The sequence below is a fragment of the Ambystoma mexicanum genome, chromosome 4q (assembly GCF_040938575.1).
Source record: "Ambystoma mexicanum isolate Mex_15411 chromosome 4q, UKY_AmexF1_1, whole genome shotgun sequence".
NCBI classification, from domain to species: domain Eukaryota; kingdom Metazoa; phylum Chordata; class Amphibia; order Caudata; family Ambystomatidae; genus Ambystoma; species Ambystoma mexicanum.
Window position 1 is genome coordinate 368542575 of NC_090928.1, and position 18326 is coordinate 368560900.

General features: G+C 44.6%; 1 protein-coding gene across 3 annotated transcripts in view; it reads left to right on the top strand.

The window, feature by feature from the left end:
* The window catches only part of RMDN2 (regulator of microtubule dynamics 2), a 1053472-nt gene that overhangs the window by 682983 nt on the left and 352163 nt on the right, over positions 1 to 18326 (top strand). The gene's annotated exons all lie outside the window — the stretch shown is intronic.

Sequence of the window (18326 nt, forward strand, 5' to 3'; positions counted from 1 at the left end):
CTATTTGAACCTAATTCCACATAAGGAAAATGTAATCTAGTACAATTTCAAAGACATAAGAATAAACACAAAAGCTGTTTGGGCGCATATATTTTGAGTTTGCGTCTCTGGGTGACTTCTGATTTCTACCCCTTACTTTTTTGTGACTTATTTCCTCATTATGAGGTCAGTGGATGTTTTCCTATAATTGCTGTAAGCGTTAATTACCATTACCACATGTGGTAATTCTTGTAATCCACCCGATTATAGGAAATCCACCAGGTTAGTCAAACAGATGCAGAATTTCTGAAAATCTGCATATGCTTTTTTTGTTCGTAAGATCCAATTCCTCCCTTGTTTTGAAGATGGAAATGAATTGTGCGCAGTGGCGGATCATACCGCTACCGTATTGTTTTTTTAAACTTGCGCAAAGGACATGGTCGAGTCTTCTCAGCATTCCATTGGAAAGGGAATGGAAAGGTGGCCATCATGTATGGCCATCTTCTTCAAACCCTCAAGCCGGTCCGTTTATTATCATCACTTGCACTATGTGTACGGAACATCGTCTCTTAACATAAGTGAAATAACATATACAAGTTGGGCTTTTACAATTTTCACCTCCCCCTCATTGTTGGTGGTACACATTTGAGAAGTTTTTAATGAGATATTTGACCTCATACTCCTGTTGTGTTTACAATTTGGTGGGCATTAAAAACGGGCAGTATTTGCAATGTAGACCCTAACACATGATGTACTTTTTTCTTTTCTGTCATGGACTTCAGAATACATATTTTTCTGTGTTTGTTTCATCGTGGGCGCAATGTCAATATATTCAATATAGCACAGTAATAGGGCAATGAGACGCGCCTTAACTGTGGTCATTCTTGAATTTCATCATCTCATGAGTTCAACCAGGTGCGTCAAAATCTGCTTCTTAATAATTAAAGTAGAAGAATTTGGTCTCCAAAAGGAATATCTGCGAGTATTTTGGAGAATGCCAGCTTTGATGTGAAACTGGCCAGATCCGAAGAGTAATCAACAAGGTCTTTAGCGTATCTGTCTCTGTGAAAATGGCCGCCGGGGGCGACATTTACCTAAAAATGCACCCCCCCAGACAATCAAACACTTTGCCCAAATATTGTAGGATTGGAGGTAATAATATATCATTATACCTCTTCTAGAATATTTGGGGAAAACATTTTAGGGGCCTGGAAAGTTTTTCATTGCAACATTATCACATGGAATGGTCTAGTGGACAGATTTATGGGTGTATGCATAGGAATAAATGATATATTAAACAGGATCTGGAAGTGTACCTCCAAAGTACAAAATTGTCTTCTCCTGCCACTTCCTACTAGGCGGGCTTTAATGAACCCTACGCCTTTATGCTCAGTCTGGATCAGGGTTTCAATTTGCAACTGCTTGATGTAAAAACACATCTTAGGATCATCGCACTTAATGGGTCACGTTATTTATTCCTCCTACTCCAGCACCACTGGTTGTCTCTACCAATAGTGTCAGACCTTCATCAAGTTTGTGCTTTGAAACACTTGTGTACATGCGCATAGTAAATAAACAATCAATTAAATTTCTCAGACCCGTCAACTCGGGATTTAGTCAGTTCCCTCACACGCCATTTCCCTTGCCCATCAATAGGTGTCAATGGGGCGCACACCCTCAGAAGGACAATGTTCCCGTTTCACCTGCCTTTTCATTTGGAAAGTGTGTCGGTAGGATTTCTATCGTTTCTCTCGATCCCTCTACCCCCTATGCTTCTTCGTCTACTTGGGCAGACCAACTCCTCCACAATGTGTTCCGTCACCAGCGGTCGAAGTGAGCGGGAGCGGTCGGGAGCGGTGCTCCTCTACTTTTTTAAATTACCTTTTACAGCTCCTATACTTTTATTTTAAAAAGAAACCGTTCCGGAATGGTTTCTTTTTAAAATAAAAGTGTAGGAAGAAGTTGAAACCTTCACTTTCAGTGCACTGCACTGAACGTTCCCTTAAACAGCAGGTGCAAGTGTTTTGGGGGTGTATTGTGTGTGGGAGGGGTTGTGGCAATGGGGTTTGTGGGGAGTGGGTGCAGGCCAGCAGGGAACATAGTTCCACTACTTCTTTTCGTACACTTCGACCACTGTCCATCACTGACAATATGTCCAGCACCTCCAATTCTTGCCGCATCAGTTCTCTCAGCCCTGTGCCCCTGCTCCCCCTTCATATAAGAACAGGGCTGAGTCAACCCCTTGCTCATCTGAATGTGCTCCCTGCTCCTACACAGGCGTGCCAAGCAGGGTGCGTAACTGTTTTATGGTGCATCACTCAGGGGAAATACAAGCCCTCGATACCTCTGTGACACGCAACACTTGGCTCTAAGTATGCCTCTGTGTGTGCCAACTATCTATGCAACCCACCACTGTACCCTGGTACTTCTTTACACTCACTCTTTCCTCGCGGTAATAAAAAATCTCTGGTGCCTCGATAACCCACTTGCACTCCTGAGCACTACCATCAAATACAATGTGGAGGTACCTCTGCCCCTACCACACGGATCCTGACCCTAACTCTCTAGGAAAAAGTGATTTAATGAACCCAGTTCTCACAAAATATGATGAGAACCTAACCTAGAAACAGACAGGTTTTCCCCTGATGCCCTCTCCATGCCACCTTAACCCATGAATAAAGTACTGTCTCAATACTTGCAAAAGCATGTACTTCTCCACTTGAAACATCCCCCACTGCTGCTGCTGGTTATGGCAGACACTTTGCGTGCATTTGATGCTACTCTCCTTCCAGAAAATGTTCCAGTGTGAGTTTCGGCTCGGGTTCTGGTGTTGGTGGACGGAGTAATGAATTGTTGACTAGTTCTCCAGAGTCCTATGGACAAAAGATTGAATAGGTATTCTGGGGTTTCGCACTGCCCCAAACCACAAACATGAGCAGCATTATCCACCTCATCAAAAATACCCACCAGAAACACCATCCTCAGCTTCCATCGCCTTCAATGAGAAGAAAGCACACCGCCGTCACGGAACCAACCCGATAATCTGCTCCGCAACCACACGTTATTTATTTATTTATTCTGCAATTTTAAATCACTCACACAGCCCGCAGGCATCGAGGAGCTGTTACAGGAATTGTTTGTTTTTTAGTTGCGTAATTGTTTTTTTGTCTTAGTTGTGTATTTATAACACGCTTAAATACCCAGAGGTTTTCTAAGCGCGGACCCGGGGATTGAACCTGTGTTGCTTCGTGTCGTCTTGCTTCCAAGGCGAGCACGTTGCCACTGAGCTATCCTCCCGGCACTAAAAATATTCACTGCTTTATTTAAACCTGAAAAAATCAAGGCTCACTGTGCCTCAAACGAGCAAATCTTCTGGCCGTGGACTCCCATTCCCTGCTCCTGCCACACAGCAAAGTGATTTTATTCTCAACAGTCTATCACTACAACCACAATAAGTTCTAAACCGTCTCAAATAACAGCACAGCTTTCATGAAGACAATCATGTTTTGTTTCACTGCGATTTGAGCTCAGGCAAGCATCCTCAAGTCAACTCCTCCCTTCCATAAGAAGCATTGGCAAGGGCAGCAGTTTTGGCTGTTGCAGTATGGCAGATCGGCAGACGAGGGCTCACAATCCCTCGCACCTCTGCTCTTGCAAGCCTCCTGTCTTCACATATAGCAATGACATCATGCAAGTAACATTGTTGAGATCCTTTCTCGACTGATTCTTCATAAGAGCAAAACACCTCTGCAACACTGATGTCCAGAGCGTGCAACGCGAGCAAAGCAAATTCACAGCTCAAGCCTCTTCTTTGGCCTCATGTGGTGGTTTGTTACTTGATGGAAACACTGTTGCTGAGATCCTTTCCTCTAATGAATTTATATTGAAGCAAGGGGCTGCAACCGCGGTTCTCCAGATGCTTTGGACAGTAACTCCTATGATGCCTCACCATTAACTGTGGTGGCTAGTGCTGATGGGAGTTGTAGTCCATAACACCTGGGAATCCAAAGTTTGAGGACCCATGGATTAGAGGGAAGGACTCCAGCACTGCTGCGTATCTAGAAGTGAGGCAATAGCACACGCTTGAAGATGGGGGTGTAACAGAGCAAGCACCACAGATCATCTATATTCTACAGTACATTAACAGTGTTTCCTTTGTTGATGCATTGATTTCATTGCTGGTTTTAGATCTGGCTAAAGAGAGGCGTGCATCCCTTGGTTGGCGCTATTGCTCCTGAAATGGAATCAAAAAGCATCAACGTGCTCCTGAGTTCCAGTAGGCAGTTAAACAGGGCAGAAGTTATGTTCACCCATCGTTTTGGAGGTTCACTGCACGGCATGGTGCTCCAGTGCATAGTCTTCCATGAAGGGGTGCATGTGATTGTGATGCAATTCTGTAAAATCCTCAGGTTCTCAAACAGTTGTAAATTAGTCGGGTAAGTCTGTAATCAGTCGACTATTAGTGCTACTGTTGTTTCCAGAACGAGACTAGGTGTTTTTAATTGTGTAAATAAACCCCCTTTGCTGCATCTCAGGTTTTTGGTGCTTTTATGTGGTGGCTGGAAGATGGAAAACGAGGCTGTATAATGAGTATGTCTTAACAACCTTTCAATGTTCTTTGTACTACAAACGGCCCTGAGCAACCCTGGTCCTCGGGAACTCCCCTTGCTTATATATGTGATTGTATTGAGAGCTGAACAGGTCCTGGCTGTTAGAAAAGTGTGTGGGAATCCACAAAACAATCTGTCTTTCTCTTGGAAATTTGCAAGAACCTGAGAACTTCCGTTTAATAGTTTGCCCAGGCCCAATATCATGACTGTGCTACTGAAACACCACTAGGCACCCATTGCGGACTATTTGGGACTCATTCATCACCATAATCCTCCACAGCAAGACTTTGGTACATCCTTAATCAATTTCTGAAACTACATATCCAATGCCGCTTGCCAAGACCATCTGCAAACAGGATTAAAAAAGAACATGGGCACAGATGCTAACATACTCACCTTGAGCACCCTAAAAAGCAATGTTCTAGCAAGAAGACCTAAGTGTTCGTTGTTTTCGTGGATCTCTCCCAGGCCTGTGATCGAGTTGACAGATCTAGACTATAGTCGAAACTATCTTTCTGGAATTGCTCAAGCAACATCTTGGAGCCAATACGAGCTTTATATTCCAATACCTCGATGCGGGTCCGCATAGACCACCAGTGGTCCCTCTCTGTGAAGATTAAAACAGCCAGAGGTGTGAAGCATGGCTGTCCTTTGGCCCCAGTCCTGTTTTGGACCTACCTAGGCGACTTCCAGGGCTCCAAAAAATCAGTACGTTCATTTCCTCCCAAAATAGGGGTTGAGAAGATCAGTCGCTACTATACGCAGATGACCTAATCCTCATTGATTTTACACCCATAGGTTTGCAGCGCCAACTGAATAATTTACAATAATATATAGCAGAGAACGATTTAGACATCAACGAAGGAAAAACCAAAATGATGATATTTGAAAAAACCATCACGAAAAAGGACAAGGTGATCCTTCGTTTGGGCTCAACTGTAGTGGAAAGAGTACGCGACTTTAAATATCTAGGGGTAACCCTCAACAGTTCTGTGAAAGAAAAAGCCATGCAAAGCGCCCTACATGATAAATCAAAAAAACACACTACTCAAGGTAAAGCTATTGACATCAAGTCTGGCCGCTTCTCGACTATCCCGGTTCGTGACTTCTATAAAAAAAGGTGATTCCGGTCTTAATTTATGGCGTGGATGCCATGCCTAACTTACCGATCGACCTTTGGCCAAAGCTGGAAGCATTCTTCTGGCGAACGGTGCTAGGCCTTCCCAAGTCAACTCCCCTCGCCTCGATCAGACGTGAACTTAGCTTTGCATCGCTAAAGACTAGTCATCTGTCGCCGGCTCATGCTATACAGGAAGTGCAGATTGCCGGAGACTCACCACGTCTACAAATTGATTAACCAAGAAATGACAGGTTCCTCCTGTGTCATGTTGACTAAGTGGAAGACTGAAAACCTAGCTTTTCTAGCAGAGGAAGAGAGTTCTGAGGAAGAACTTATAAACAACCCAGTAAAAAGCATAAAAAAGATAAAAGAACTCGATTGGAAATCAACACTTGAAACTGCCAATACAAATAAACTTACCATGCATCTCCCTCAGACTTTAAAAAAATTGGACGTCCTACAGAACTACATCAAACTATTTCCAAACAGACTGGCCTGAAACATCTTTATGAGAATTAGGTTGAACCTGTTCGAAACTAAAGAAATCTTGGCAATCACAGGTCTAGCAGCGACAAACTCATGCTGCTTTTGTAACCATCCTTCAATCAAAGAAACCATTCGCCATCTGCTCTTGATATGCCGAGCGACACAAAGTATCTGCCTTAAATACCTGGATGGCACCTTATCGAGCTTTTCTCTCGGGGATGAAGACCTGTGTTGGAAAAAACTGATAGGTTGAGATAGAACATCATGGCTACTGGCAACATTATGCAATATATAGTTAAGGAGCTGTTTCCCCAAACACCTGCGACGCTGTAGTTAGTCAAAAGAACCTTCTCTCTTTCTGGAATGAACAAATTGCTGCAAAATTATAGAAGAGGCTGTTAAATTGTTGATAAACATTCAGACTTCAAACAAATAGACTTATGAGTTTCTACTTGATCAAACAAATGAATGAAATGCTCAATTTCTATCTTCGGTTTATTTTTTGTAAAAATCAATTTTTAGATTACATACAAATAAAAAATAAAAAGAAACTACATATCCCATATTTCACCTTGTGGCAGTTCTCATTCCCTGGCTATTCCTACGCAGCAGTCTTAGAACTACAATCCCCATGAGCCTTAGAGATCAGTGCTGCTTTCACTTTACCAGGACCAGAGAAGGAGCAGGCAGATTACCTTCAGGTGTGGTGCTCCAGGTGCTGCTAATGAGCCTGCTTCAGTAATTGGCAGGACCGTATGTAAGCAGCTGCCTGCAGGAGCTCAGGGCTTTTGCATTGAGTTCGCTCACTGCCCCTTGTGCTTTGATATTTGCGTTTCTGATTTGTCCTGTTGCTTCCAGAACCTACTCCTGTTCCAGTGCCCCTTGCTACCTGCGTCCCCGACGGCAATCCCCTGCCTTCTGCCCTGCACCTCTGTGCTTCCTGCACTATACCCCTGCTCCCCTGCTTGCAGTCCTCTGTTCTCTTTCTACAGCCCCTTGCTCTACCACCAATCATCTTGTTCCCTGCCTGCAGTTCCTTGTTCTGTGTCCGTAGTCCTTGTTACCTGGCCTTAGCTTCCTTGATTCTAGTCCTGAGTTTCCTTGTTATCTATCTGCAGTCCTGCCCTTGTTATTCAAGTCCATAGTTACAGTTCCTTGTTAATACTCTACAGTTCAGTCCTTGTTAACCTAGTCCTGAGTTTGGGTCCTGAGTTTTCTTGTTTGTGGTCTATTGTTCAGTCCGCTGTTCCTCGAGTACGGTCCTGAGTTTCTAGTCTGCAGTTCCCGTCTCCTGTACCCTGACACTTATATTCTTGTCTTCTTGCTTTTCCTCTTTCTCCCTGTTCTCTGTCCTGAACATTGCTCACTTTGACTTCCTATTCTTTCCCTGGACATTTCAGTCACTGTTCTTGTCCTCACTTGTGCTTGTGTGATTTGTTAGTTCAGAGTTTGGCTGCTGGGTTTCCCAGCAGGCAATCCCTGCACTTTACTTTGTCGTGTTTCAGTATTGTACCTTGTACCATATTGTTGACAGTGTGCTGGTTCCTGTTTCAGGAGGCAGTCACTATTCAGTTCCTGCTGGACCCATACATATTACCTTGTTCGTACCTTAGGGTCCAGACACAGTGACCTACTCCTACTGCTCCTTTCCATGAGTGATCAGAGTGGGGCCCTGTAATAGTATCCAGCTCAGAAGGCCAGAGTTTCCTCCGACACTGTGGGAAACTCTCCCCCCATTCTGTGTACACCACAATTGGGAACCAAACGTGTTTGACTTACTTGTGCTCCCTGACCCTTTCTGTTCACTGTCTTTGTTGCTTGTCTGTAGTTATTACCTATCCTTTCTTGTCTGCAAGACTCCTTATACTCCGGTCTCTTGTGCACTTTTCTCCCCTCAGCTTTGTGGGCACGTCTCTGCCCTCAAACCCCTGACACTGTGGGCCTCATTACGAGACTGTGAGTGGCTGTGAAGGGAGAATATATCCCGATAAGGGATCTCTTGATTGAGGAATATAAAATTCTTGTTGAACCTAGAGACTTTTTTGAACTTACAGACTTTTCTTGCACAGAGTGGGCTTCCTTTCAAGTTTGCTGGTCTGGTGAAAACCGGTTGTAAACTAGTGGTAATTCAGTTACAGACCCTCTACCGCCCCTTTTCTGCACTGCCAAAATTGCAAGTTTAGAGAAGAAGTGGGCAAAATACCTTTTATACATTGGAGGTATCTCCTCCACTTTATTTGCAAAAACTGGAAGATATACCCTGGGTGTAATTGCCACCTACAGTAACTTTTCCAAATCCCCCATGGACTTCTATGGACCCCAGGGATGGGGATTAACTCAGTCAATGCCCCACTTGTCATCTAGGTAGAACTACCAGACCAAGTGGCAGTAATGGTGAATGGTTTGGTGGTATTTCCACAGTAAATGGCGGGCAAATGTGTAATGTGGCCCAAAGACATTTGTTGAACGCGTTGACTTAATTGTTAGGATGTCAAGATGAATATGTCCTGTTGACGATCCCTAACAAGCCTGTATCTTTTAACCCCCAGCTTGGGTGTCCATCTTAAATTGATTTTGTGCCGCATCATGAAAATTCTCAGAAGTCAGTTCATGGCCTTTCCTTCTCTCGCAATGTTAATTGGATACAATAATGTGTCCATGCTCTCCTCTCAAAATGTGTATTAGACATAATGGTGCATTTAATACAATTCCCTGAATGCAGTATCTGTGCTCCCCTTTGCACAAAAACTTTAAGTACTTTGTTACTTGGACTGCCAGTCCCAAAATTCATTGTCTGAGCAGTCCTCCTTTGAGTCTTTATGGGACGCTTTGGTACTATGATTACAGTTGCCAACTTACAGTGTCAGGCCTAACTCATGTTCTTGTATGCTCAAGTTCCGCTTGGCCTCTTCCTTGTACTTGCTCTTATTCATCTTAGATTTGTTTGCACACTTCCAGCATCAATGTCTTCTCTGGGTTCTCACTGCACGTCATTCTCTTCTTCAGATACCAATCTAGTCTTCCAGCTCTTGTCGTCACACCTGTCATGGATCGTATAGCCTTTCCGTTGTCATGGAAAGGCCATAGGTCTTTCCATGACATTTCCAAGTCTTTTCATAAGGTTGTATAATACCTGTCATGGCATTTCTACTGTCTTCCTCAGGCAACACATTTTCCTGGATTCTCTGCCAACCACCTGCTTTTTCCACCAGGACTCAGAACCATCCCTCTAACAACCTGGCTTTTCTAGGACAGTCCTCCACGAGGGAAGAGCCCAAGCAAAGACCTAGCACTTCCTGCTCACTACATTCATTGCCAGCTCTCCTCCAGGCTTCAGCAGATACCCCCAGGGTCACCTCTTCCAGATCCACACAGCTTCTTCTCCACTTCGGTGCCTCTTCTACTTCTCATATCTCTTTTGACTTCATCCCCCTCAGCGGGAAGTCTTATGACCTATTCTCAGTGGTCTCATTGGTCTACTCGTCTCTGGCTGCTCCGCATTTCACAAACATTCCCTGTTTCTGAGCTCTTGTCACATGGTCTAGGAAGAAGATGGCATAAAAGCTTAGGCTGCCATCTTGGATTTCATTACACTTTCTCTCTGTAGCTGTTTTTTAGAGGTCAGTGTTCACAGTTGTCCTAATTATGAAGGGGTGGGGACTAGCAATGTTTCTTCTTCCACCATGATTTGAATGCCCCTTTTTATGTGCATTTGAGATGCTAGATGGAGGCACTTCAACACACCAGTTCTATAAGTGTTATATAGGTATAGAGCAGTAACTCGCTGCTATCTGACAACTCAAAGGTTGTTTGAGCTCTTTCGACTGAGATGGTCAGGGACTTCTTTAAATAAACCCATATTATCCCCATGTGTTAAAATGTGTGAACACAGCTACGAACAGTGGACCCTGTGCTGAGATGATCTGGGTGTCATTGCATAATATTTATGGTGGGTGATTCAGTTAGTTTTGTGAGAGACTGGATAAGAGACAATGATAGCTGTGTGTCGTGCGCTACAGGAAAAAAAGTGCTTTGGTAGATTGCATTTTAGATTAGAAGTTCATGCCAGGCAATGCTTCAAGCCCTCAATTAAGCAGCAAAGGAAAGGACAGAGAGACACTAAGAATAGCCAGAGGATCACTGGAGCTCTCTGCCTGTTGTTAGGCTGTCAACCAGGTTGTGGGAATGCTGTGACTGTGGAAAATGTACCCAATAATGCCGCCACATAAGCAGTGGTGAAACAGGTGGCAATGGGGAGAGATTCCTCTCATTCTTGGCCACATGGAAAAGAGAACTTGGTACTATTTGCTGCTGTGGCAGACTAATGTGCTTTACCGTTACAGCTGGCTGCAAAGGTTAGTGTTTATTCAGAGGAAGAATACATTAAACATATATTCATTTGACCTCCTTGTCACCTAACTCCAGCTTTTATGTGCCCCCATTACTGCAATCTTCAGCCAGAGTGTCATGATAGATGAATGTGGCTAGGGCACCAACAAGGAGGACAGATGCCAAGAGAGCTGTAACTTTTTTCAGTTGAGACCAAATCTCTGTACCTGTGGGGTGCTGCAGCACTCGTTTTCCATGTCTGTCTCTCTGCTACGCAAGACTTATGGCATGTCCACATATGCGCAGTGACATCAGCCAAGGGCATGCCCCAGGTATGGATAGGGAACAGTGTACTGGGAGAGACGCTGGTGTTGGAAGATGCTGTACAGAGATCAATTAGTAGCCCGATTTAGCTGAGCGGCGACGCCTGATAGTGAGCTAGACTATGACTGTCGGGTGACATGGGTGGAGTGAATGGACACACCTGAAGTGTCATAGCCAACCGACCGAATGCAGCTGCACATTGTGTTTTGTGGTATCGTGTCCTGTGGTGGGCTGTAGCTATGAAAGCAAATCCCTAGTTCTCTTCACTTTCTGGAGTCGGGCCTCTGTCACAAGTGTGGGATCAAATCAACAGACAACTCGAGACACGTAATGTTCTGCAGAGCAGGGTTTATTTGAGAGAACAAATATGCCAAAGCCTGGAATTAACTGTATAAGGTAATGAGAGGCAACCGAGGAAATCCAAAAAGAGCAATTTCAGCTTTCTTAGGAACCATTGTTGGTCAGTCTATCCCTCAATCCGGCTCCACCTCCTGGAAGACAAATGAAATTCGCTCAGTCTATAGGGTTTGCAATATTCCCTGCACGTCTTTCATGTCTTGGTTGATGGTCTCTCCATTGTTGCCTTTGTCAAGATGTTGAACTTCCTTCAAGTTTGGGCCCTCTGTATTCATGCTCAAAACCCCATGTTGCGTGTGAGATGATGCCCAATATCCCTAGGCCTGTGTTCGTTGTGGCACATGCACCACAATGCCTTTGATGGACAGCCAATGTCTCTGAAGGAACTGGATCGGTATGTAGCTTAATAAACAGACATCTTTCTAATAAGCTGGTATTTCTGTTTGTGCCCTCACTCCTCTAATGCTTCCTGCTCACTTAATACCTGCTCGATACCTTGCAGCACCTGGGCTCTCAGAAGCTTCTCCCTTCTCTTTCAATCTGCTTCTTCTTTCACTTTTTCTCTCTGTACTTACCCTTTTCCCTTCCGTTGGTTCTTCACACGAGTTGATTCCTTTTATCCTCTCTTCCTGCCCTCCTGCTTCCCTCATTCCTTTGCCTACAAACGTCTTGCAACTGATTTCTCTGCTGAGGCTGCTTTTCTGAGCTTCTTTTACTTCATCACTTTGTCCCTCTTTCTAATTTGGCGTAATGTTGGGAAGGAGAGAGGGTCTTCCCATCCCCTCAGGTGATACCGAATGAGAAATAAACGCTACAGAGCACATCCAGGGGGCAGAGGGATGCACACATTGGAGGCTGCATGATCACCCTAATGACCATTAAAGGCTGTAAAGTAGATGCGGGTGTGAACGCCATCTTAGCTAATGGCAGTCATCTTGGAAATTAGCCCCAATGGAAGCGAACAGCATTGTGTGTTAATATGAGATCCCTTGCATGAGCGCTGACATCACCCTCACACTGGGCCAGGTCTTAGAGTCCATGAAATCCTCCATTCTTCTAGAAGTTACAGGCCTCGCACCCAGGGAAGAATGTGCCCTGCAAGTGTTATGCTGAGCACACAGAAAGCAATTTGAAAGAAGCAGTAATAATGCTTACCGGCCTGGTATGGATCCTGGAGGAAGCGGCAGTGCCCTTGGAATACGACCACTTTTGACGTAGTAATACCATCACAATGATCAACCCCACTAGCTGAAAAGAACTAAAGCTAGTGCAGTGAATAACTGAGAAGGGAGCGGTTCCCTATTACGGGGAAACCACTGTTGTTTGTGCTGCTTATTCTACTGGATAGCTTGTTCTACTGAATGGAATCTGCTCTCCTAAAAAAAGATAGCAGAGTATTAAACTCACTGGGTGGATAGCTTGTTCTACTGGATGGAATCTTCTCTCCTAAAAGAAGATAGCTGAGTATTAAACTCACCGGGTATTGGACTCTACCAAGGAAACCCACAACCCCTCCGAAGACAGTTAATCTTGGGTTCCCTACCTTAGGATGAAACAGCAGGCTCTTGAAGACGCGGATCTTGCAGAACTTGGTGCCTTCAAAGAAGACGAGGAAAGGAGGATGGTTAGTAAGGGACTAAACCCGTACGGCACGACGGAAGCACAGTGTTGGGCTGGTGCACTAAAGGCAGCAAAGTCCAATGCACTGTAGGACGCAAAAACAGATTCCAGCAATGAATAGCCCAAGTCTCTCACTAGTTCAATGTAGGAATCCAATTAGAAGAGAAAGCAGCCAGTGAACGGAGTAATGATAGATTATGTTGGAGGAAAAATTCCCAGAGCTGAAGTCCGTACTTTATACGTTCACTTAACAGCAGTAGCGACCTGTAGCTGGTGTTGAAACAATGTCTGAAGTAACATGGACTGACTTGCCCTTAATGGTTATGCAGCAGAGTAAGAGTTTGATCAGCCGCGGAGATACAGATGACTGAAGAGAAGCCACAAGCTCTGTGCAGCGTTTTAACAGCACAGCCGTGGAACGAAAATCTGCCGCAGATACCCAGACGACTGAAGCTGCATGCTCTGTGCGGCGTTGTAATGGGCTGCAAGCCGCGTGCTCCGTGCAGCGCTGGAATGAGCTGCAGCTGAGTTTAGAGGCACGGAAACTTAAGACCGCCACAGACATCGGGAGGCCGGTAACTCTCTCAGTAGCCGTGGAAGAAGTAAAACCTGTGTCTTGAATCACATGCGCCGAAAAGGAAAAATCTATCGCAGACGGCAGAGGAAAGCTGGCAAGACGCTGGTGGGAAACGCTATCTCCAGCGGAGGTAGCGAGAACAACTGAAGAGCTGTTGGCTAGCAAAGCCAAGGTAATGAATGAATCAAAATGCTGTATCAAATGACTGAAACAACAGAGGGAAGTTGCTAAACTGGAGCGAGTGTTAAGCTTCAGGATGAAAACAACACTGATCAGAAGCACCGGGGTAGGGCACCACGGTGCTTAAATGGAGATAGCCACGCCCCCAACCATGCAACACTAACCCACGTAATGTGCTGGTTCCAAAAATACCTAACAGCGTTTCCATGGGAATCTCCGATGCTATAATGAGAGTAGAAGGAAGTTCTGTTTGGATTGCAAAACCTTATATCTCCTGACAGATGATTGAGCAGAGGCAAATGGAGCCTGTCTGGACCATCTGGCAGGCATGACAGCAAGGTCATGAGAAGGGAGCAGCATGCCTCTTGGCAGTACCATCCCACGGGACAGATCGCAAGGCCCCCCTGCCCCCAACGATCCCCACATGAGAAATACAGCTTTTCAATTATTTCATCCTGAGACCCTTGCATGCCACAGAACCATCCAAACCCAGACCACTGACCACAAATGGGTCACATGATTTGTGCAGCAAGCTGCAGGGTGCCGTCAACTTATAGCCTAAAACAAAGGTGGAGGACCTTGGGAGTTGCTGATCTGTCTGGGAAATGAGTGGAGCATGTGAGTTAGGGTGACCTCAGCCCTCCCCCCGAGCTCATCTTTGTATCTGCCAGGTGTACAGTTAGAATGATAAAATAACATTGTTTGTGGTAGTAGCCAATTCATTGTTAGGCCAACTTCACGGCGGATGACGAGCCCAGCAGCTGCCACGTGGATGGAGAGGGACAGAAGAAGATGGACCAATGGCATCCATATGGAGCAGGCCCTACATGCATAGAGTTCTTCCCACGAGGATTGTAGAATTGTACTATATGTAAATGCGTCATCAGTGATGTTGTTTGTGCTTATAATGTGCTACACGTGCCTACGAAGCCCAGAACATTGGTCAGCAGCAGAATTCTTTGCTGATGCATTTCTATCCTATAGAAATAAATACTTGTTATCCTTGCAAGCGGTGTCTTGGGCCTTTTTTCCTATCGGTTTGTATTTTTTCTTGTGTGAGCGTGCAGGGGCATGCCTTAAGTACCTCCTCAATGCCCAACCTCCTCCTTCTCATGTTTCCTTGTCTCCTCCTCCATTTTGTCCTTTCCTTGTCTCACACCTCCTCTGTAGTTGTTCCTGCTTTTCCTACTTCCTCATTTTGACCTGTTCTTCCATCCTCCTTCACCCACTCCTTGTCTTTCTTTCATTCCTCCACTCTTACTCTGTCATTCAACTGCTTCACTCACCTCTGTTTTCCCTCCTCCCTTAATCTCCTCCACTTCCTTTGCTCCCCTCTTTGTGTTTCCACCCTCCACATCCTTTTCATACTTTTCTCCCCTCATTGTTTTTTCACTCTTCTTCTCCTTTCGCTTGCTCTTTCTCCACTTCTGCAGCTCTGCCTCTTGTAATCTTTCCAACTCCCTCATTCTTCTCTTTTCACTGTTTCAAAATGCCTCTGCTTTACTCTGGCAAACACCTACTGCTGAAGGCCAGCTGCTTCCATAGTTGCGCTAACTTGCCTCTGCGGCCTGTGTAGGCTGAACTGTGCTCCACTGTGTTGGCCCATAGGCTAAGTGCAGGAATCGGCTCATTGAATTTGAATGGTGTTTCACAGCTGTTCCAAGTTGATCAGCTCAACTTGGTGCAGATCTGCAGATGGGATCCTTAAAATAGTTGTCCACCATTTTGATTTCTACAACCTAACTGCTGGTATTTCTACTAGCGGCTGTAGGATCGCTATTTCAGGGCTCCTTGAGTATTCTTCTCTCATATGTGCTTGTTTGCACATCAATTCAAATCATTGATTGTCAGCTTGGGCCTCTAAGACCCTGCTTTATTCCATTCTCACGGCCTGACAGGGTTGCATTCCACCAAGACTCAGTTCAACCCCAGCATCGTCACCTTCACCGATGTGCCACAACCGTACCACATGCCTTGAAATAGACCCAGGAGGGTTGAAACATGTCTGGGCTAATTCTATAGTTAAACCCACCCCATGACCAACATTTTCTAACTAGCTTGAGTTCTTGCGAAGGGATAGAAGTATCACAAATTAGAACTACTGGTGCAGTGCCTATGTGACCAGGGTTCTAACCAGCTTCTGTTTAACCCAATTTTGAGATGGAAGGTGTGAGAGAGGTATGGTATCAAGACATGACACAGACAACAGATTTTAAGTTTCAAAGAATGTTTTATTTCAAATGTCAGGACGGTGCAATCCCTAACTTCTCCTATAGCTAAAATGGGGATTTCTCCTGCCTAAATAAAACTAAGGTCTGTGTCTATATGTCCAAATCAAAAGTCTGTCTGTGTCAAAAACCTATGCTTATCCTCACATCTAGAGAAAACATGGTGTGGGGTTTTAGTCAACAGAATAGTGTTCAAAAGTAAAGTCTCTGCTATTCTTCTTTGGTTCCCTACCCCAAGTTCAACACAGCTCCAATGGTTGCTTGTCTCCACAGTGTTCCGTCAAATCTTGAGGTTCCCTTCCCCAAGTTCAATACAGTACAGTTCACAGAAAAAGGATGTCTTGAGGTTCCCTTCCCCAAGACAGTGTTTCAGTTCTTTCAACTCTTGGGGTCCCTTTCCACAAGATTTCAGTGCAGCACTTGTATTGCTTTTATCCGATCAATGTTCAATACAAGAAAATAATAGGTCTACTTGAGCCACCTTCTGACTTGCTTTACCAATTGGTTCAGGCATCATTTCCAATGTAATTTGCTGGTCATCATTTAGGGCTCTCTGGCCTAGGTGCAGTTGCCAGACTGGATTTTGTCCACCCCCTACAAGTCGTGCAACCAGGAACCCTAAGCTTTTTCTTCACTTGATTTGTGAGATCTTTACAATGGGGAACTCTCTGGTCTAGGCGCAAATGTCAGACTGGACAGTCCACCGAATACAGGTCGCGCAACCATGAGTGTCCTTAACCTTGTTTGGCTCATTTTCAGGCTCTTCTGCCGCAGGCTTCTGACTTCTCACACAGGTATTCACTTTGGTTATTGTAACCTCTCTTCTGCATCAGTCTTTTGCTTTAACATAGACTTATGGGCTTTGCTCTCACTGTTCGTTAGAATACTTAGATGATTGTTCAATATTCCATATGCTTTTCGTTTTGCCCAGAGTGCTCCTTGCATACAGTCTGACATTCAGTATGTCTGTTCAATTTCAAACATTCAGTCAGTGTTTAATATGCCATGATTTTCTACATATAGCAGTTGTTAACTTCAAATGTTCAGCCAGTGTTCAGTATGCCTTGATCATATGTAAATAGTACTTTCCATTTAGTTTGGTATTCAATATACTCAATTAGTAGTTTCAGTTTGGTGTTCAATATACTCAATTGGTAGTTTCAGTTTGGTTCTCTGTGTCCTCTGACACTCACTAGCGCTTCACGTTCTCACAGCGGCTGCTCTTGTTCACCTTCTTACTCTGCATGTTTGGGACTTCCCCTATTATACACCTGAGCCCCATTTTAGGGACTGCAGGTGTGAGCTGTTGGCTTGTCTTGCCTGACAATACTTAAACTAATCAATGTGACATGCCTGACCTTCAGTATTGGATATCTTCATACATCTCTTCTTTGTCCCAGTACTAGAGTGATGTTTGTAATAGGAAGTGTGTATTACTCCTAGATGCTACTTTCTCTTCTCAGTACTTAGTGGGTACTTACAGGGTAAGATAGGGCATAAATGAAAATAGCCCATGAAGGTTGAGGGAAGGGCGAGTAAGTCGGTATTATGGAAGGGGAGATAACCAGGTCTCACCCTTAGATGCTTTCTTCTCATTATTATTTTGTGGGAGCATATGGAGACTGGGGTTTTGGGATCCACAATAGGGAGTGTATGTCCCTTGTGATGGCTTCCCTTTTCTTCCACTCCCAGAATGATTTCTTGAATAGGGAGTAGATATTGCTCCCCACTGTTCTGCTCTGGCCTTACTATTTTGTAACCCTGAAGGAGGGAAGCTGACACAGGGTTAACAATAACCCATAAACCTAGAGGGAAGTTGGTGTAAATTGCCACCCTGACATATGGGGTACCATGTCTCGCCTTCCAGCCCACTTTCCCCAATCTCCAAGGACCCTCCTACCAGGTGATTCTCCCTTGCTGGTCCATCCCCAGGGTTGGGATCCAAAAGTGATGGCCCTTCCTGGGCCACCTGAGCTTAGGATTCCCGGGGAGTATAGGTGAGAACACCCTCAGGTTTCTCACAAAGGGCACCGTCTCCTTGGAACCCCCTCACTGGAAGCAGGGTCCAACACATAATCCAACTCATCAGTGCAGTGATCTACATAGTCTACTGCCCTGCCTTCACTTCCCGACAAGTGAGAGTATCAGATAAGATTTGTTCCTCAAAGGAGAGAGAGTATTCAAACATAAAACCAAGATTTCTGGATGAAGTGCCAATAACTAATTGAAGTGGTGGAAATGAATGCAATCTGTTTTCTTGGCATGTAACTTTACATGTTGTGATGCTATCCATGTTTCAATGGCTGATAAATACTGAGTGACCTATTGATGTACAATATCTGAAAATTCAGAAAAAGATGGAAAGATTCCCTAATTCTTTCTCCGATTTGGGCTCCTTTGTATCTTAGTGAGAGGGTTTCATCCTGTCAGGATTAGTCAGGCGAGTACAAAGGCAGCGAATATGGCAAGGGAAATGTGCACTAAATTACACAGTGAAAGGCTTCGAATTAAACTAC